Here is a 22,498-nt window from a genome sequence, read left to right on the forward strand (position 1 = left end):
TTTTGAGTAATGGGAAGTCAGTCCGAACACAATCATGGGGTTTCACATTATCACGTGATAAACTACCACATGCAATTTCGGGCAATGGCAACCTATTTTCGGCAATGAGAAGTCAGTTCAAACGCAATTTGAATTCATGTAAATTCGCTGAACTAATGTGAATACGTTCTGGGCCCACTTTCTTTTCTTTTGAAATTAAGAGAAATTCCTCCCGTGTGATAAACTCCAAAGGGATAAACTGTAATACAGCAGAATCAGTTTGTGCCTGATAATCTACATGTGTCTTCCTGATGGCTGATTCAGTAAAATAGACTGAATTGGGGCTACACTGGTAGAAAACATATTAATTAATTAATTTTATACCCCACCTTTCTCCTTGTACAGCATCCAAACTGGCTTTAACAACATAGGGAGCTAACTAATTACAATCAATTAAGTTATTAAGCTAGAAATCTTCTAATGAAAAAGAGCAACTTAATTAAATGTGTTTTTAACTAAATTGATTGACAAGTTAGAATTGCAACATAAACTGAATTAAATTTATGTTTTAACATAAACAATTGACAAGTTAGAATTTCAGTATTAACTTAATACTTTATTAAGTTATTAATTCATTAAATGCGAATCCATGCTAAATAGCCAACAAATTTCATATTTCTGAGTTGGTTCTTTATCCAAACCATAGTTCTCCAGGATTTTTGCAAAACTGCTTCTTCCGTTTTGTTACTTCCTTAGAATTGAGGAATTACAGTGTTTAGGTCACAAGATTCAAACCAGGCTAGATGCAAATGGGTACAGTAATGTTTCGTATGAGGCATTATAAGAGTTTGATAGATTAGGTAGTTCCAAGATTAAAAGGTTTTAAATGGCAACTTGAAAGTGGGTTATCTATTTTGCAATTGGGCAGTACTCTGGTGTTCTGCAGTGGGCAGCATGTAAAGGCTTCTCATCTGTTCCAGGAAGCTGAAATTTGATACTCTCAGTCCTGGGTTGTTTTTTTTATACTGGGAATCAATAAGATAAAGAAAAGGGGGAGTCTTTTAAATGGGAGGGAGGGAAAACAAGAGAAAGGTTTTTGGTAGAGCAAGTGAGAAACAGGGTTTTCAAAAAACATGTGCTTCTCACTAAAACTCTAGACAGAGGCAAGGGAAATGGGACTAAACTCACCAATGGCATTTTTCAGTTTCAACCTCTAAGGGATTTAGTGCAGGCTTTTATAATATAACATTCTGACATGCTTAAAATAAACTTAAATGTCAGTTTAATATGAAATGTAATAATTCCCCTCTCTAATGTGATGTGCCGGAGAAGGGATCTACAGACACCATGGACTGATAAAAAGACAAATAAATGGGTCCTAGATAAAATCAAGCCTGAACTCTTCTTAGAAGCCAAGATGCACCAGTTGACTAAATAAGCACAAAGTTCAGAATACTATAATTAAAATTAACCAGAAGTGAAACTATATGTTAAAACTATACTATAAAACTAAACCAACCAAAGCATGTAAAGCAGCCTTTCTTTGTGCCCTGTCAGTGCAATAAATGCACTGTGAGAACTATAGCACAGAGCTGTCCAGAAGAGAATTCTAAGAATCTCACCAGACTACAAAATTCAAGCTTCCTTCAAATGAAGCCATGGCATTTATAGTGTTATCAAACTTCCACTACTGTATAGCCTTTAGCCAATCTGGGAGTGCTTCCTTCTCCAGCTCCTTGAAAGATCATGGACTGCATCCTCACCAACACAATCCCCTCCACAAGCTAGCTGTGCTGCAGGGCTCCATGCTATGTTAGAAGACAGGGCAGCCCAAAAGTACAGGGAAGTGGCAATCTCCTCCAGTGGCTGTAGCCACTGGCAGCAGTAGCTGTGCATCTTTCCTGGTTGATCCTGCCAGTAGCATGTGCTTGTACCAAGTCATGCAAGTCTTTAGCTGTACAGTGCAGACGTAGACAAGCAGGACATGAAAACAGAAAATTGTGGCTATATTCCTCTGCTAAACAGTTGGGGTTTACTGGCAATAGCCATGGAAACATCTGAATATACATTAATGTTTGACTCCAGCCTTTTCCATGGAGTTGCTTCCAGATTTTTTTACTTCAGTTAACACAATTTCTGATCACCAGCCATGTTGGCTGAGGCTGATAAAACAGAAGTTCAATATATTTGAAGAGCACCTGGTTTAAGAGGGCTGTTTTATACAGTCACATTTTGTGTATATGTCCTTTCAAGTCACCTGCCAACTTATGGTGACCCTTTAAATTTCATAAGGTTTTCTTAGGCAAGGAATACTCGACAGCCAGTTCCTTCCTCTGAAATATGGGCCCGTTCCGCACGGGCATATAGTACGTGCTCTGTGCGTACTAGGGTTAGAAAGGGGCATCACTTCCTGAAGTACCTAACCCTAATATGCGCAGAGCGTGCACAAAATGGCGGCGCCCGTTCCATACAGGCGCTGCCATCTTGACGTAGCGGACATTGTGCGTCTGCACGTCACACAGCACAGATGATGCTGCGAGTGTGCCACTGGCACTCACGATGTCATAAGTACGCCACAACAAGAAGCGCCATTGGGGGGTTTCTTTTTGCAGTGCTGAGGAGCCACGCAGTTTGGACGCTGGGGCTCCTCCACGTTGCAAATGGCGGTGGTGGCAGACCGCCCATTTTGGGTGCTCTGTAACACGCCATAGCCTGGTATTTGTTGGTGGTCTCCCATCCAAGTACTAACTAGGACTGGCCCTGCCGAAATAATCCTGTTTGAAACTGATTTAACTACCCTAGCTCGTTGCTACAGAATTTTGGGAATTGTAGTTTATTGTGGCAACAGAGCTGTCTGACAAAACTGCATTTCCCAGAATTCCCTAGCACTAAGCCAAGGCAGTCAAAGTAGTCTCAAACTGTCTTATTTCTGCAGTGTGTTTTGGACTCAGGATCAGATGGAATCTGGTGCCTTTATGGTGGATGCAGTCTTTTAAGTCAGTCAGTAGCCATTTGCATTAGGGAGGACCAGGGATGCCTGTCTAGGGTTCACTTATGAAATTTTGCATTTTACAGAAAGAGAGGATTATCTCATTCTAAATTTCTTAGGCAGTTATGCACAAGTCACCTTGGGCAAGATAGGGGAATACTCTACACTCTACACTAATTAATTTTACACACAATACTGATGGTGTGAAACTCTAGATTGTTTATCTAGAACTCCTTTTGTTCCTCTAGGTCTAGGGGAACACCCTTCTCTAAAATTTAAGGGATTTTAAAAAAAAAATATGTGAATACCACTGTTTGTTGTTCTGCTTTGTTCCAGCACAGTTTATTTCTGTAAACTTGCTTTGCTTTTACTCCTACTTAGCTTCTTCAGTTCTCCTCCTTTCTACACCCTTGTTTTGAGTTAACATGTGGACCTAAGCAAGTATGGGAATCAATCAGCCCTCCAGATATTGTTGGACTGCAACTCCCAGCAGCCTTAGCCACCATAGTCAACAGTGACAAATGCTGAGATCTGTAGTTCAACTCCCAGCATTCTTCACCTCTGTAAAGGGCCACACAATTTGAGCCTTGTCCTAAAAGAACACATAGTTCTTCGTTAAGGTTTCTGTGACTCATAGAAATGGCTATTTGTGCCTGTACAGAGACCACATTTAGAAAATTCTGGAGTTGAGTACCATTGGTGGGAAACCTGACCCCTCCCCATACCATACACCATACACCATCCCATCACACTGCTGTTCATTTTCTCTTTGTCCACTACAGTATAAGAATAACATCTTTGGTCTGTTCTGTGTGAGAGCACAGATGACCATTTGAGACCCACAGTTACAGGTAAGCAACATTCTTCAACATTAGCCCTTTCAAGCCTAAATGTAAAGGAGGTTTGTGTTACAGGCTCCAGGGATCTGCAGGGTTCTCTTTGCCCCCAGTTCCTGATCACAGACTGTTTTAACAATTCCTGGCCCTCTCTCAGGAGTGCTTTGACTGTATATTTCTGCATGGTGGGGAGTTGGACTGGATGGCCCTTGTGGTCTATTCCAACTCTATGATTCTGTGTTAGAAGAGGTAAATCTGCACTTGAATTTCCTTGCTTGCTAGTCTTTGTGTCTTACCTCTACCACTAAGCTTTCATAGCAGCAGCTCCCCAAGTCCAATGTCATCAATATTTTGTCCTGTTGTGCTGAAGCCTCCCAGGTGTCTGCTTGTTTCCCTCCCGCTGTCTTTTTCATAATAAAATTCTATTCCTTTGCTTCATACTTGTATGCTGCTCTGGTTTACTAGATCGCTCTTCCTCTCTCTTTCTGTTTTGAAGAGTGCCCATCAGATAAGCTCCTGGCCCTTCCTGAGCAATATTTGTATAATCAGTCTGTCCTGTTAACATAAGCTGCATATTAATTATTTTCTCTGTAATGAAATGTTTTTTCCCCTTAACAAAGCTTGTCTTCTGTTGCTAATGTATTTCTTTTAGAATTGTAAAGTGTAATCTCAGAACCAGCATGATGTAGTGGTTTGGTTGTTGGACTAGGACTCTGGAGTGTGTTTGTGTATGTGCCTTCAGCTTGTTTGTCGACTTGAGGAATTTCATAGGGTTTTCTTAGGCAAGGAATACACGGAGATGGTTTTGCAATTTCTTCCTCTGAAATATCGTCTACAATACCTGGTATTAATTGGGGGTGTCTTATCCAAGTACTAACCAGAGCTGACCCTGCTTAGCTTCCAAGATCAGATAAGATCAGGTGCCTTTAGAGTATTGAGGCTTCTATGGCTCAAACCCCTGCTGGGACATGGAAACCCACTGGTGGCCTTAGGCAAGTCACTTTCTCGCCTCAGAGGAAGGTAATGGCAACCCTCCTCTGAACTAACCTTGCCAAGAAAACCCCATAATAGGTTCATGTTAGGGTCACCATAAATGAGAAATGATTTGAAGGCACACAGCAACAAAGTGTAGTCTCTTGGTAGGACTTGAAGTCTGTGATCTGAAACATACATGTCATTTCTCCATGTATGAGCCCATGCATACATATGCTTGAAGTCAAATATTCACAGAAGTGGCAACTCTTTTTGTGACCCAAGACACGAAGGCAGTTTAGAGTTGCCTCAGACCACATTCATTTCTTTCCTTTCTTTTCTGGGAAGCAGTCTTAGTACTAAATAGAGGAAGTAGGGGGAGGGCATCAGAGAGGGAAGAATAGGTAAAGATTAAACTTATCAATGTCTGTTGACATTTTACTGATGACATACTGCATGACTGTGCCAGAAGAAGCACACACATTTCAACCAATACTACCTTGAAACCATGGATATTTTTCACGTGTGGTCCTTCGCCTTTTGAGCCAGTGTGGTGTAGTGGTTTTAGCGTTGAACTAGGACTTTGGAGAGCAGGGTTTGAATCCCTGCTTGGCTATGGAAACCCACTGGGTGATTTTGGGCAAGTCACACTCTCTCAGCCTCTAAAGAAACTTGCTAAGGAAACCCTGCAATAGGGTTGCCTTGTTGTTGTGGGCCTTCAAGTTCTTTCTGACTTATGGTGAACCTAAGGCAATCCTATCCTGGTTTTTATTTTTTTGGGGGGCATGTTTCTTCAGAGGGGGGTTTGCCATTGCTGTCCTCTGAGGCTGAGCGCATGTGACTTGCCCAAGGGTCACCATAAATCGAACATAACCTGAAGGCACACACTACACACACACACACCTCCCCTTGCCCCATTTCAGCCAAAATCAGGATTTGAAGGAGAGGCCAGTTCTATGGCCATGGATGGGTACTTGAGTTGTGAAACAGAATAAGAAAGTGTGGATTTGGCCCCTGTGTTGTTTTGGGATCACAGTGGAAAATTATGCCCTGAGGTTTGTGCAAGTTCTGTTCTCAGTTTGTGTCAAGGCGGATAGTAGTAATGGTGGGGAGGGATGAGCAAATACAAGATGGAAAATTTCCAGGAGAAGATAAGGGAAGAAGACAGGAGGAAATGCAAAAGGTTTAGCTGGAGAATTCAAAGGTATAGCTGTGTTAGTTTGCAGAATCATTATGTTGAGAGATCTTGTAACACCTCTGAGACTAACCAAAAGAAAGAAGTTGGCAGCATGAGCTTCCGATACTAAAGTCTACTTCGTCTGATGCATATGGTGAAGTGGAAACCAGGGACACACACACACACACACACACACATGCCATTGGGGTGTGAGAATGTCAATTCAAATTCAAAATCTTTTGTGTCTGGAAATGAAGTGGCAAGCCCAGTTTAGCTGGAGAGTTGAGCTCCTGAGAGTGTGTGGTTTGGGTAGGAAAGGAGGCCCCACAGTATTTCATTTCTGCTCATTGCCACTTAATTGGAGAGAGATGTGTGGAAATTATAATGGCTGGAATCTAGCCCCTGAAAATTTATTATCACCATTGTGGTTTGTAGATCACTGCAGCTTAGCCGCACATCCACAGGCTGAGCGGATATATCAAATCAATATGGACAGCTTCTCTGTTTCTTTTGGCTTTTCTGTCCTTGCTTTTACTAATAAAGTTGTCGGTGGGTGCAGTTTGTCTGTTGAAGCTGAAGTGCATCATCCAGTGAGTGAGAGGAAACAGTAAATAACATTTGGTTGTGTGTTGGCAGCCCACAGAATTGTGTGATAGGACTCGGGACAGGGTTGTTTGAAGTATAAGAGGAGAGCCATTGATTCTGGAAGTAGATAAATAGTGTGTGTGGGGGGGAGGAACATGGAAATCAAATGGATGGGTTGCACATCCTGAATTAGTGAGAGGCATTGATTCTCTCAGGAGTTTAGCACATGAAGGAGATCTGGAGTTTATCCCATGAATATCCTGGAAAAAAATCACATAGTTACGCATAATGATTTCACACGACGTCACACAAAACCTGCCATTAAAGCGGTCACAAAGAAGCACTAATGCACATCTTTTTTACTTTCAGGATTTCAGTGACAACGCATGTCCGATATCACTTTATTTGTGCAATTGCGTGTGATAATCATTCATGCAGTTGCTCACCATTTCCGTTTCATTTGTGGGATGCTTTAAATGTGCTTTAATCTCTTTTTAATGCTGAAATCAGTTCTAGTGTGATAAACTCCTCTCATTGTGGCCAGAGGTTTTGGCTTTTAATGCCACACACCCAGCTCCTGAGTTGTCTCCAGTATTTTCATGGGTGGGAAAGAGCTCTTTGTGGGGATCTCTTTAACATTTCCCCTCCTTTTTTAGTCCCCTGAGGGGCCCCTTGAGGCTGGGAACTGGGCACAGTGTGCCTTGACTGGCTGGTGCTTGTGGGGCCACTGGGGGAGAGCCGTGAATTAATATGATTATGATGATGATTAATATTATTATTTATATTAATAATTTTATTTATTATTTTAATGTATTTTAAATTTATTTTTATTTATTTATTTATATATTTATTTTTATTATTTTATTATATTTTTATAAATATTTTTTAAAAATTGTTTTTATTCATTGCAATTATTTTATTTATTTGCTTTAATTATAATGCCATTTAATCATTTTATTTATTTTTATTATTTTATTTTATTTTATTTTTAAAAACATTTTTATTTATTTTTAATTATTTTATTATCGATCTATCTATCGATATTGTAAGAAAGGCAGCCTGTCCCTTTAAGGAGCGCCGTCGGGCGGCTGCCTCTTTAAAAAAAGGAAGAGGCGTTTGGAAAGAAAACTACCTTGAGGTTCGGGGGGTTGGCCTATGCTAATTGAGGGGGCGGAGCCAGGATGAATGGAGGGAGGTAAGGGCGGGCCCCGCTTACAGGGGAGGTAGGGCCCTTGAGCTCAGGCACTGTGTCTTTAAGGAACCAGTTGATACCATCAGGGAGAGAGAAGAGGGGGGCTCATTCTCCTCCTTCTTTCTCCTTTGGGGCCACACCATTCCCGTCGCTGGGGGGAGGAGAAGCGGAGACGGTCTAATGGCTTGAAGTAAGAGTAAGTAGGGGACGTTCCATTGCTGGGGTGGGGCGGGGGGTGGTGTGTGAGGACGCGATGGGCGGTTTCATTCGCGAAAGAGGGGGGTGTGGAGGAAGAAGAAGAGAAGAGGTAGAGAGGGGCGATGGGCGGTACCATGTGGGAGAGCAGGAGGAGGGAGGCTGGCTGGCGGCAGCGGCGGACAATGGAGCCTGTGTATGTTTGCGGGAAGGGAGCAGATTCAACGCTGCCGGGGGGAGACGCCGCGCCGCCTTCGCCTGCCCGGGGCTGAGAGGGCTCCCCCGCTCTCCTCCTTGGGCCGGTCTAGTCCAAATTGGCGCCCCCTCCCGCCTCCTGGACCTTTCCTTAGGAGAGGGGGCTCCGCATGGCGAGGTGAGGAGGGAGCCTCGCGCACGGGGGGGGGGGCAAAAAGGAGGGAGGGAAGTCCCTGCTTCTGTGGGGAAAGTTTCAGAGTTTGGGGACTGGGCAAAAATAATAAAAAAAGAAAACCTGGTGCGGGCGGGCGCCGAGAACCGCGCTGTGTGTTTGCGGAGGGGAGGGGGCTGGCTGGCGCGAGGGAAGAGGCATTGGAGTCGTCTCTGTGTGAGGCGGGAGGGGTCGGCGGGGTTTTGGCAAAGCGGCGCGGGCGGGCGGGCGGGCGGGCTTGGGGGGCGAAGTGGGGGCAGCTTGGCTTCAGTCGCCCGGAGCGTTGCAGGGGGGGATGGAGGAGGCCTGAGGGTGGAGGAGGCGTGTCCATGGCATGTGGGGAGAGAAGGAGCAGGCACAGGGGAGGCTGTGAGCCTGGAAAAGGGAGGGGGATCTACCTCTCCCTAGGAGTTTAGTGCTTTGGCTGTTTTGAGGTGAAGAGGGGGCACTTGGGGAGTGTGGGAGGAATCAGGCAAGGAAACGAAAGTCAGGGTGACCAGGTAGTATTCTGAAACATAAAGGAGGACCAGGCCCAGCAAAATGGAGGACGTGGCCCAAGCAAAGCTTTAGAAAGAAAAGCACTCATAGGAATGTAAACCCAGGCTCAAAGTGGAGGACCTGGTGCAGTTCCTCCTGGAAAGAAGTTTGGAATGGAGGACCTGTCCTGGGAAAGGAGGACCTGCCTGGTCACCCTCATAATGTAAATCCATGCTTCTTAGCCAGGCTCAGAACGAAAGACTTGGAGGGCATGTCTGGTCACTCATACGAATGTTAATTCATGCTTCTTCACCATGTTCAAAATAGAGGACATCTTATCATTCCTCCTGGACAAAAGGATTAAGTGGAAGACCTGTCCTGGAAAAGGAGGACATGTACAGTCACCCTGCACATGGGGGATGTGAAGAATGATACAACCAGAGGTTTTTTTTTGGGGGGGGGGGTTAGGAAAAGGAAGGAAGGAAACAAAGTACACCTGGGAGTGTGCTTGAGGATGGGGGAGGCATTTCTCCCAGTCTTTCCATCTTCCTCCCCAAAGAGTTAAGCAGGGAGATCCCTTTTTGGGTGTTGTGTGAAAAGAGGCGAGTATCTTCTTGCAGATGTCCTTAAAGGTGAAGAGGAGGATTCCTGTTGCTTTGAAGGAGAAGGATGTTGTGTTTTGTCAGCCTGGCTGGTGCTTCTTATTACAGCCAGAGGATTGGAAGGGGGGAAAAGTGTGTGCCTTCAGGTTGTTTCTGACTTACATGGAGTTTTCTTGGAAAGATTGGTTCAGAGGGGGATTGCCATTCTCTGAGGCTGAGAGTGTGTGACTTGCCCAAGGTCACCCATTGGGTTTCATGGCTCAGCTGAGAATTGAAACCTGGTCTCCAGACTCATAGTCCAACACTTAAACCACTACACCAAACTGGCTCTCATATATATATATATATACACACACACACACACATATATATTTCATATATATACACTGATCCCTCCATGTTTGTGGATTTGCTTATTCACAGGTTTGATTAATATGTTCTCTCTAGGAATATCTAAGTCTTCCAGTGCAACTCTATGGTCAACTTTAACTAAAAGTTGTAGGGAACGACCTAGAGATTCCTAGAGAGAATACTCTACTAGGCCTTTGTAGCTCCTCCAGTTCTGTTCTGTGGTCAGTGTCTGTTGGACATTGACCACAAAGTTGCACTTGAGGACCCAGAGAGGTGTCCTCTCAAGTAAAAACATGGTGTTTTTGTTATTTGGGGTTTTTTCCATATTCACGGGGGTCTTGTGCCCTTAACCCTAGCGAATATGGAGGGACAAGTGTATATATGTTTGCATGTGTGAAATATATATGTGTGTATAAAAAGAGTAGGGTGTAAGAATATGGTTTCTGAAGGGTGGAAGAGAAGGAGGAGAATGGAAATGTTGATTCTGCCATGGGTTTTGGGATATTAAAGATCTAGTGCTTAGACTTACTGAGTCGGATGTACATTTGAAGTCCTTGTATACACGGTCAGGACAATAGTATTCTCCAGTGCTGCAACAAGGAAACTGTAGATGTCTAAAAATCCAGGGTCTGAAATAATTTCCCTCACCATTGTGGATATGTCTTTCCCCGTTTGCTTTATCATTAAAAACATTGATGAATCCTAGGTAGATATTCAGAAGTTATTGCAGTGTTGCCCACCTTTGTTTCAGTTCTGTGGTTAACGCAGAGATAAAAGCATGCAAGTATATGTTGGTCTAATAGTTCTGTATTCAGGAACTCTCTGTGAGAAATAAGGCTGCTCCCAGGTTTTGACCTGTGAGTGGCCAATGCTTTGTGGTGTTAATGAGTTTCAGAGTTGAATTAGGTGGGAGAGGTTGCTCACATGCAGGGCAGTGTTTCTTGTCTTGCTTTTCTTGAGCCTGATCTTTTGGGTCACTCAGATGTTCACAGTGTGAAGAGGTGATGTGAGGTGGAATGGGTGGTGCACAGAGGGGACTTTGATTTTTCCTGAAATGCTAAATACTGTGGTGTATAATCCTGTATCGTGACCACAGATTGGCAAGCCGATTGTTCAGTTCAGCCTCCTCATACTTACTTCTCAATATTTGATTAAAGCTTGTAGTAATTATTTAAGAAAGGAGACTAAATGGCAAATACAACGAGTAGAGTCATCTATGTAGAGAAAATGTGTATTCAGTCAACATGTACTTTTAACAATCTCCAACATGTAAAATGGAGACAATCTGGGAGATATTTCTGTGGAAGTAGTTAGGAAAGACACAGGAGCAGAGAGGGACATGGGGTACACCATATACACAAATACTGCTTGTTTCCCTTTGGCTTTGCTATTAATTCATAAAGCACTTCAGAAGTGCACAGTTCTTCTCGATCATTACAACAGTTCTAGGAGGTAGTTCCCTCATATTTTTTGTCTGGGAAACTTGAGACATTTCCATAAGTGATAACAATTTCTACACATCACTCAACATTGTTTTCAGTTAATAAGAACACGAGGAATATTCATTTTTAAGTGGCTGATACTCTGACTAAAGTGACTTGAGTTAGGTTTATTGAGCTAGGTTTATGATGTTTAATGAACTAAGATAATACATGAGTCTTTTGCTAAAGACACAATTTAAAGCTGCATCCACACTGGAAAAATAACCCAGGTTGACAACACTTTAACTGCTGTACTATAAAATTCTGGGAATTGTAGTTTTATGAGACATGTAGCTTTCTCTTGCAGAGAGCTCTGGTGCCACAACAAACTATGGTTCACAAAATTCCATCACATTGAGCCATGCCAGTTAAACTGGTGTCAAACTGGAGTACATCTGCAGTGTGAATGCAGCCTAAGATAGAGTTGGGATTTTCAGCAGTATCTCTCTGTTGCCTACATTTGTTGTGTGTCTATTTCATCTTGCTTGGGTTAAGATAGGGCCCAGTAACTTGCTCAGCATATGGCTGAAAAAATTCCAGCAGAAAAGCCGTTGCATGTAACAGTTCCATGTAATCAATGTGGTATTGAATTACAGATGTGTAACATTTCCTCTGCGTTGATATATACAGTACATGTCTGTTGAATACAATGAACAAAAGCTTCCCTGACTTTCCTTGGTTAAACTTTCAAAGATAAATGCTGAACATTTAGAACCCTTAAATAAAGAAGATTGTGATTTGTAAGAATTGTAATCATAACCCATGATTCTAACCCAAATAACAGTGATTAGGGATTACATCTGGGTGTAATGGCTCATGAGCAAATGAGGTGCTGGTATGGGAGAAGTAGGTATAGCTTTCTTAGCTAAGTGCTAACATATCTAGAAAAAAGGATGGAATTGGTTTTGCCTGTTGTATGTTCCCTTTGTTACTCCATAATAATAGTGAACTTCAGGAATGATGCTACCTTTGGTTGGTGTCTCACATCTATTGACTGTCTTCCAACATTGCAAGATCCATAGCTACAGTGGGATCTTTGACCATTAATAAAAATTGGTTCTAGCAACTGGAAGGTATTTTTAAGGCATTACATTTAGAGTAGAGATGGAAATTATGCAGACTTGCAGATGTTGTTGGACTGCAGCTCCCAGTATCTTCAACATTTGACTCAGCTGGTTTGGGCTGGTGAAAGTTATAGTCCAACAATATCTAGAGGTCTACATTATTCCTTTCTTTGCTATGGTGGTACTAGAATTTTATCCATGGGCATACCTGAAATTTAATGCTATTCACAAAATTAGATACGGTAACTATTACTGTTGGGACCATATATAGCAGTTAAGTAATGAGTTTTTAAAGAAGAAATGAAAAAGCCTGGGAAGTGAAAAGACTAAAAGGTAAGCGGGAACCAGCAGAACTTCCTGTGGTAAATATTCCACAGCCTTGGTGCTGCTGTTGAAAAAGTTGTGTCCTGTGTCCCAACCAGCCATGCTTGTGAAGAGAGAAGAGCATGGAGCAAGGTCTCTGATTACTATCATGCATGGCAGGCTGACGCATTGATGAAAGATAGTTCTCCAAATAACCTGGCTGCAAACCATCTAGGGGATTTTAGATTGTCACCAATGCTGTATGTTTGGAAAACAATAGGAGATCACTGTAGCTCATATAACACAATAAGAACGTGGGAAACAGATTATGTGCAGCAGCCAGGTCTCCTATTGGAGCACCTTGGAAGTATGGTAACACCTATAGGGATGATATCTCCCCACCCCACACTTTTCAAGTTCTAAACACAGGAGGAAGGCTGAGACTTCTCACATTTATTGGAAGAAAATGGGATCCTTTCCATGGGAAGTACAGTGAGAAGAATCGTGAATCATGGTTACTGTTGTGCAATGACAATGTTTGACATTGTAACAAAAAATTATAATGTTTAATGTCAAGTACAGCCTGCCCTCCATATGGACTTGGCATCATGGATTTGACCATCCCCCATGGATGGCAAACCAGCAAGCCCATGGGGGGGGCATAGAGGAGGAGGATGAGAAAGTGCAGGGAAGAGGAAGAAGGAAAAGGAGGACAAACGGCAGCAGGGCAATGGATGGGGTAAGAGGAGGAGGAGAAGAGGAGAAGGAAGAGTGGAGAAGAGGAAGGAGAAAGAGAAGTAGGCAGGAAAGGGGAGGAGGAGGAAGAGCCATAGCAGCAGCAATGGGGGGTGGGGGGACAGGAGGAGGAGGAGGAGGAGGAGGGGGCGAAGAGGAAGAAGAACAGGTACCCCCTCAACGTCTGCCACAGTGAGAGCAGCAAGGCTGGCATTGGGGGTGGTGGGGGGCAAAGTGCCATTGTCCTCAGGGGCTAAAGGATCTGGGGGGTTTTGGGTCCCGGGGGGGGGGGGGAGCTCCGGAATGGGTCCCCCACAGATCCTGGGGGCCCACTGTAATAGCAACTGTTCAATAAAAATAAAATGGAAAAACATTCATGTTAAATAGGGAGCAAGCTAATTCTTCAGGCATTATCTCTTCATATCTTGATGGTATTTTAGCAGGGTCATATAATAAGTGATCAGTTGATTATTTGACCAGTCAATTAAGAAATATGCCAGCCCTACCTGTGCCCTAGAAGAAAATGGATTTGCTGCCTGGATTGTTGAAAACATTTATGGATGACAGATGCTATTTTCTATCTTGGAGCTAGTGCTTAAGAAGTATTTTCCTGTGACTTGGTCAAAAGTAGTAGTCAGGTGAGGTTCATGATTTTTTTCACGAGAGATTAATGAAGTTTATTTTGTCTATTTTAAGGGAGTTGTTTATGAGAGAAACCATTTCTCCTTTCATTAATTTGTGTGATCTTCTTGCAGAGGGGCTGTGTGAACCTTAATCCTTTCAGAGAGAGAGGATGTGGGAGAGCGTTGGCAGTTTAGATTTTGCAGAACAACAAATTGATATTTGGAGAGACACTTATGGGTCACTATTGGATATGCAGAGGGTGTGGGTAGGCAATGCAAACAATGGACTAACAGGCCAGATAAGAGGAAGGCCTTTCCAGAATAAACTACTTGGCCATGTGGTGATTGCCCCCCCCCCCATATATATATATATATTATGACTCTGCCACTTTTATTGGTTTTATTTGTTATGTAATTTTACATTCTATATTGTTTAATTGTCTTTTAAGGGGGGTATTTTGTATATGTGGATGTATTTAAACTCTTGTAAGCCACTTTGATTGTTTTTAACAAAAAGCAGGCTATAAATAAAAGTTTTATTATTATTTATAAGAAGACTCAAGACTTTGTGGCTCTTCGTTAGTTCACCCATCCTCATTTCAACACTTTATCAAGCCAACTTCCCATACTGCCTGTTCCTATTAGCTAAAACCAAGGCACCCTTTAATGAAATATCTATAAAACATGGCTTGTTTGAAATGGTTGGTTTGTATGACCAACTTGGCTGGATTACACAATGTTGTATGAATGAGACTGGTGGCTGAATATTTTGCATAGTGTAGGCAGAGGGCAGGCACATAACAACACAATGTTACTATTGCTCACATTATCTAAGTCATTGGATGAATTCTATGTTTGACTTTTAATGAAGTGTGGGGGGGTATCCAGTGCTGACTTCAAGGAACAGATTATACATTTTGTTGGTAAACCATCTTCCCTTAGCTGTGCCGCCTAAAGATTCCCTGGCTAAGTTTGCAGAAGTAGTCTCAAACCAAGTATTGGGTTCTCCAGGACTCTTTGATTTCAGCATTCATGTTGTAGTTGGCATATCAAGTCTTCCATGACAACTTGGTCATAGTGTATTTCATTTTTAAATAGATCCAGACCTTCCATACAAACCTGCCTTAGCAGGCACCCCTCTGCATGTGTCACATGCCCACTTAGATTGGGCAAGTGATAAGTAGATGGGAAAGAGAGGACCTTCTTAGTTGTGACAACCTGGACACAGAAGATCTCACTAGGCAGTAATTCCTGTCTGCTTTTACTGTCAGGAAACAATTTTATTTAATCAGGCTGATTTTGAACAGTTTTGCTTGCCATGCGCATGATGTACCCTCTTACAAGCATGATCAGTGAAAATGATTTCAGGTGCTGTCGGGAGTCCCTTTACTGAGCAATTGTTGAAGGTAAAACACTGCCCACCTTCCCTACAGAAAAGGCTACTAGGGGACTTTGCTCTTGTGGCCTCCCATTATTTTGGGGGTGGAAGCAGAGTAGTAAAGAACCTGGCCACCACAATTTTTAATTTGGCTGGCAAGGTCATTCAAAACTGGTTGATCCCCATGTTCAGGCATTCCAGTGTATGATGTAATATTAGTTTTAATCATGGCTTTATTGGGTCTGTTGGCTTCTATTGATCTTTCTGCTATTTTGTTATGTCTTAGTATTAAATTGTATAGCTTTGTTTCACTGCTTTTATTGTTGCCCTTAAGAGTAACATAGATTTTTTAAAAAAAAAATCTGTCCCATCTCTGTGATTGTACTCAAGAAGGAATATATAGTGTTTCCCATTCAGGCATCAACCGAACACAGACCTGTTTAGCTTTACCAGGCCCTTGTGTGCCTTCAGACAAGTTTGCTGAGTTAAGATGTCATGCTCTTGATCTGAAATTTTGTTTTGTTTTTGCTGAATGAGGAGGGTGATTGTGGTAATGGAGGGAGCTAGTTTTTTTCAGGAACCCAGTTGTAGGCACTGAATCTTCAGGAGTTGAAATGTTGCTGCTCCAGAAGTAATCAGTTCCTATAGGATTTCATTCCAGCTGACTCCTGTTGATGTGTTGGTCAAGAAGAAGTAGACCAGAGTGCTTGACACAATTGCTTCTGCATATTCAAACCCTTTCTACCATTTAGAAGACCCTAGTGTTTTGGACAGCAGATAGAAATCAGATAGTTGGGATAATAAGTAGAAGCAATGGAAAAAAATGACACAGATTAGAGCCATATTCCATGGTCATGGTGGTGATCAAACAATTAAAATCTAATTACTTTACCAGCTCCACTTCAGGAAGCTTATGGGTAAAATTTATAAAATATTAATGGAGAATAAGAGGAAAAAATTAAATCAAATTATTTTAAAAGAAATATGGGAAGATGAATTAGGATGTAAAATTTGTGATAATGAATGGAATAAGATTTGGGAACAAAGACATTTGAAAAATTTATTGGTGCGAATTAAGGAAAATTATTATAAATTAATTTGGAAATGGTATTTGACACCAGTGAGACTACATAATATAAACAAAGATAATTCAAAATATTGTTGGAGAGGCTGTCAGGAAGTAGGATCATATATACATATGTGGTGGCAATGTAAATATGTACAAAAATTTTGGGAAATAGTAATATTAGAGATAGAAAATATTATGAATATAAAGATAGATAGAATACCAAACGTAGTATTGTTATCAATATACAATGAAGTAGAATGGAAAGAAGAAGAAAAAAACCTTGTAACAAATTTGTTTACTGCTGAGTGATTAATCATAGCAAGAAATTGGAAAACAAAAATAAATCTGAAATTGGAGGACTGGTATAAAGAAGTTTGGAAGTTAGCAATTAATGACAAATTAACTTGTAAATTGAAAGTAAAAAAGGATTATAGAAAAGAAATGATTTTGATGAAATATGGAAAAAATTGATTGAAAATGTATTAAGAAAAGAAGAAGGGAAATTACCTCCACAGGAGGACTTAAAATTTTGGATGGAGTATAAAGAAGGGAATGGCTTCGGGAGTGGGGTGCACTAAGGTGATATTTATGATTTTTAAAAAAATTAATAAGATGCAAAAGTGCATGTATGTATGGAAAAAATATTAAATTTGTTTTGTTTTGTAAAATTTCAAAAAATATTAATTAAAAAAAGAGGAAGCTTATGGGTGATGAATTCCTGATGGCTCTTGGTGGGTTTCCTTTTTCCATGGCAGGTGATCCTATTGAAGCCCTGGTTGATTTCTAGAATATGGACATGGCCAGGACAGAGAACATGATCGCGCCCCCTCCTATGGAATGGAGCGGATAGGAGCCCTGGTGGCGCAGTGGTTAAATGCCTGTACTGCAGCCACTCACTCAGAATCATAAGGTTGCAAGTTCAAGACCAGCAAAAGGGCTCAAGTTTGACTCAGGCTTGCATCCTTCCGAGGTTGCTAAAATTAGTACCCAGACTGTTGGGGGCAAATTAGCTTACAGTTGTAAACCGCTTAGACACTGCTTAGGCAGTATAAAGCGGTATATAAATGAAGCTTGTTTGTTTGTTTGATGATACCAGTGATACAGAGAGTACAGTCCTCCCACTGTTCTCTGTTCTTGTGGTTTTCTGATTTTCGTCCCTTGTGCATGAGCGAGGGACAAACGGGGGGAGAATCAATGGGGTGCACGCCTGCGCACCCCCATCTGACTGCGCCTATATTCAAGCCAATGGGACTTGAATATAGGCGAAACTCCAGTTTCGTGAGAGGGTCTGGAGCAGATCCCCCGTGAAAAAGGAGGGGGTGACTGTAGTGTGTTGATGGTGGAAAACATGGGAATGAACCCTAATGGGCTAGAGGCCTTTGGAAAGCCTGTGCGGTGGTGTCAGTGAATATATCATTCTACTCTTTGACCATTGTATCTGCACAGTGTTGTCTAGTGGCACTGTCTTGAGTGGTTGGGACCTTTTGTGTTCCTTCCAAAAAGAGCAGCATGTACATCGCTCAGCAGACTGCTGTGAAGTATTTGTACAACATTTACTAGATAAAACCATTCAGATCAAGTGTGACTTGCATGTTGTGGCTAATACACGTCTAGTGGGTGTAATCTCCTCTCTTGCCTGTCCTATTTTATTGGATACATTTCATTTTGTTGCAGCCTGAGGACAGAGACAGGATTCTTGGAAGTATGACCACATACATAATAGACCCATACCCTCCTAGCTTATAAAATCAGACCTCTGTATCCATGGACTTGCCATCCATGGATCTGAGCATCCATGGATGACAAATCCCGTTGTTCCCAATGGCTGTACGTGCATGCATGTTGTGCCACCATTATTGAGAACAGGACTTGAGGTCCCACATTTTTTGTATCCCTGGGGGGAGGGGGCTGGAACGGATCCCACCCAGATATGGAGGTCTGCCTGTGAAAGCAGCCAACATGGACCTGGTCAGATAGGTAAGGGAAGAGTTGAATGGCTGATTGCAGCAAGGCAGAATTCTGCCCCATCTGAAAGAGGCTATGGGAAAGCCTTTATTTATTTATTTACTTTTAAAAAAACACTCCTCAAACCTGACTGCACTAGATAACTGCCAAGCAATTTCCAACATCTCTTTTTGGGGCAAGATTCTGGAGCATGTGGATTCCCAGCCCCATTTCCAGGGGGAAATGGATTATATGGATCCATTTCAGTTTACTTCAGGCTTGGCTATGGAGTGAAGGCAGCTTTGGCCAACATGATGGGTGCTGTACACCAGGTACTGGAAAGGGGTAGTGGCTGCCTTGTTGGTTCTGCTGGACCTTTCAGCGGCTTTCAGTGTCTTTGATCATGGTATCCTGCGCTGCCTCTCTAGGATGGGATTTGGGAGCAGTGTTTTACAGTGGTTCCAATCCTTCTTGGAATGGCAAGATTAAAGTGCTGGGAGAATCCTGTTCTATGCTTTGTTGCAGGCCTGTGGAATCCCTCATGGCATGGTCCCCCCCCCCCCATGCAGTGTAATATCTACATGAAAACACTGGGATAGGTTATCCAGAGTTTTGAGGTTCAATGTTACTAGTATACTGATAAAATCCAATTGTATTCTTCTTTCTGTCTACCTCCCAGGGAGCTGTTTGAATGCTAAACCAGCGTCTGTTGTCATTAATGCCCTGAATGTGGGTGAACACATTGAAGCTTAGTTCAGACAAGAGGGTCCCATTACCTGTTGCTCCCATAGGAACACTATGGCACTCCTGTGTCCACAGGAACACTGTCATGCTCTGTAGTGCTCTTGGTTAATTGAAAAACAGATCTAGGAATAGGGATTCAGCCTATGCTGTAAGGGATTACATTCCCTTTGGAGTGTCAGGTTCAAACCTTCAGCATACTCCTGGATTTAGGTTTGAGAGCCTGGATGCCCAGGTTTCAGCAATGGCTAGGAGTGCATTTGCAGAATTAAAACTAGTGTATAAGCTGTGCCTGTTCCTGGAGATGTCAAATCTGACCAGGGTAACACATGCTTTGATTGCATCCACATTGGATTACTTTAACACACTTTATATGAGGACTGCCTTTGGAAACTTCCATGGGTCCAAATGCTATGCCTGAGTTGGTGAATGGGGCTTCAATGCCTACCTGTATGTTCCTGGGAAGAATTCAAAACGTTGGTTATGGACTTTAAAGCCCTGTATGGCTTGGATCTGTGTGAAAGATTCTAACCTGCCCAGGCTTTATTATCTTCAGGTGAAGCCTTTCTCTCAGTCTCATAACGGTCTCAGGGATGTTTGGTGAGGACATGAAAATTTTCTGCATGGCTGCTCACAGGTTGAGGTTCCCTCCCATAGGAGACTAGGTTGTCCTCCTCTGTGCTCCTTGCTGGCAGCCAAAGATCTTTTTGTTCAGGCATAGTTTAATTTATAATTCAGGTGGCAAAAGGGTTTTTTAATAGGGCTGTGCTTTTATATTTTCTATTTTGCTTTAGATGTGTTTTAAACCATTTCAACTGTTTCTTTTTTGGCTTTTGTACTAATGCCTTTTTTTAAAGGTGTATCTTAAACTGCTTAGAGTCCTTTGCAAGGAGAAAGGTGGGATATAAAATAAATGGATCAGTAATGTCATATCTTCCTACTTGACAGACAACTCACACTTTGCGAATAGTGACTTGCATTTACTTTGACTGTGACACCACATTTAATATCTGCAATGGAATTCCCCTTGGCCTGTTCATGTTATGACTACTTAAGTGAAATTTTGTTAATCTTTCTTGTTGATGTATATTAAGTCTAAACCACTTCAGACTGCTCAATTCTTGCCTTTGGAACTAGCTCGAGGGGATTAATACTTTCTGAATGAAGGAGCACATTTCAGTGTCTTGTGGTAAGATCCCCACGTGCCTTTTAAATTGCTACCTATTGCAGACATCAACAGCAGGTGGATTTCTAACTTTTCTTTTTAATAGGATACTAGCTGAGTACCTCCAGAACTGTAGGATGACACTGGGTATCTAGATCCACATTGCACTTTAGTTTTCAACTATGTTTAAGGCCAAAAGCATTTTCTATGGCTTTATATATACCATAGTCTGTACCATGGGAGAGAGAAGGAATGGGGCCCTTTTGATTCATTTTAACATCTTGGAAGACTTGAATACCATGATTTGTGTTTCTGTCTGTGCGGCCTCTTTTAGGTAGGAAGTGGAGGATCCATTTTATGGTGGTTCTGTTCCTGAACCAAGGAACAGAATAGTTCTGTTCCTGCAAGACAGTTATGGGCGGTGGTGTGTGTGTGTGGGGGGGGGGGGAGGAGATGGAAAGAATGGATTAACAGGTCAGATTAGAGGAAGGAAAATCAGACTGCTTATGGCTTTTCTTCATTTCACCCATCCCCATCCACTTCAGCACTCTATCAAGCCAGTTTCTCATACTGCTGCTGCTATTAGCTAAAACTAGGCCAGTCCATAATAAAATGTCTATAATACATAACTTGTTTGAAATAGTCAACCTGGCTTGGATTGCCAGTTTGGCTGGATAATGCAACAGTGTATGAATGGGACTGGTGGCTGAGCACTTTGCACAATGTAGGCAGAAGAAGAGAAATGCAAGAAAAGGACTTTACTATGGCTCACATTTACACACTGGATGAATTGTATGACAGACTGACCTTTAATGAAGGGGGTCACCCAGTGTTCACTTCAAGGAATGGATTATACATTCTGTTGGTAAATCGTCTTCTCTTAATGGTACTGCCTAAAATTCCCTGGCTGGCTGTTGTTACACCCCATAATCATTGTTCTATCTGGTTCTTGGTATTTTGGTTTTGTTGTCTTTACATTCTCATTGTGCTGATGACTTCCAGTTCTTCTCATATAATTCCTTGGTTGTAATAGCTTTCCTGTATGAGTGTTGTGAGAATCGTGATAGTCCTTCTAAGTATGATTGAATATTTGTACTGTGGGACCGACAGAATACAGTGGGGGTTGGAAATATGTGGGGCACTTCAAAGGCATACATGCAAGCTATGCAGCCACCCTCTACATTTCCGTACTAGTGTTAGATCTGTCTCTTTATGAGGTCCTCTTACACTACCTAAATAAAATCTAGTTCTTCTCTCCATTGCATATCCCCACTTACCAGGGAACTCAGAGCTATATATGAATTACACCATCATTTTAGAAAAAAAAATTTAGCCTGAAAAATAGCCTAAGGTGACTCATTGAATGTCACAGGGGTATCCCCATCCTAATCCAACATCAACCAATGCTTCACAGTAGCTCTCAGAGGAGAGCAGGATTGTCACAGCAATTGTCCTGCCCCTTCTGTACATTTCTGTAGCCCAGAGGGCTATAGCAGGAGTGGTCTCCAGCAGTTTAGTACTTTTTGACTTTACGAACAATGTCTCTTTTCCAGTGGAACCTTCAGTTTTTTGCCTCACTGCTGAAATGTTTCTCAGGTGCTGAGAAATCAGAAATACTTGTTTCTCTTAACTGTTCAGATTCAGTATACAAAAAAACAACAACAACCCAATCACTACTACCTCTTACATAGAATACAGCTAATTAAATTGTGCTTAATTTGTGAAAGTTAGTTGCAATAAAGATCTGGGGTTATCTTGATTACAGAACTGTGAGTAGACTATTATACTGCAAGATTCAACTGGTATGCAATTCTATCCAGTGCTCAGTAGAAAAGGCTGCTACATTTGCACATCTTTTTCTCCTAGACTACAGAAAGATGGACGCAACTATCAGATGAACAGCCCAAAGAGCCTCAGGAGTGATGCTGTAATTTGTTTAGTATTCTGATCATGGTACGAATTCTGCCTTGCAGAACTGCCTACAGTGGGACCTTGTTATCCGCTGGGGTTTGGTTCCAAGATCCCCCGTGGATAACAAAATCGGTGGATGTTCAAGTCCCATTAAATATAATGGCAGAGCAAAATGGTGACCCTTATATAAAATGGAATATCAAGGCTTGCTATTTGGAATTTATACTTTTGGGGAATATTTTGAATCCGTGGATAAAAAATCCGTGGATAAAGGAGGGCTGACTGTATTTTGAATTCTGTGAATCTTTCCCCCCTCTCAAAAA

General features: G+C 42.0%; 1 protein-coding gene across 2 annotated transcripts in view; it reads left to right on the plus strand.

Moving 5' to 3' along the window:
- Positions 1–7,840: 7,840 nt before the first annotated feature.
- The window catches only part of BCL9 (BCL9 transcription coactivator), a 51,756-nt gene continuing 37,098 nt past the window's right edge, over positions 7,841–22,498 (plus strand). Inside the window, exon 1 of one of the 2 annotated variants that reach the window (XM_042457247.1) lies at positions 7,841–7,926. The gene's annotated coding sequence lies outside the window, so the exon portion shown is untranslated. Of the gene's footprint in view, positions 7,927–8,041; positions 8,299–22,498 lie in introns of those variants that run through there. The other variant, XM_042457246.1, reaches the window with a different exon arrangement.

Source organism: Sceloporus undulatus, chromosome 3 (assembly GCF_019175285.1).
Source record: "Sceloporus undulatus isolate JIND9_A2432 ecotype Alabama chromosome 3, SceUnd_v1.1, whole genome shotgun sequence".
Classification (NCBI taxonomy): Eukaryota; Metazoa; Chordata; class Lepidosauria; order Squamata; family Phrynosomatidae; genus Sceloporus; species Sceloporus undulatus.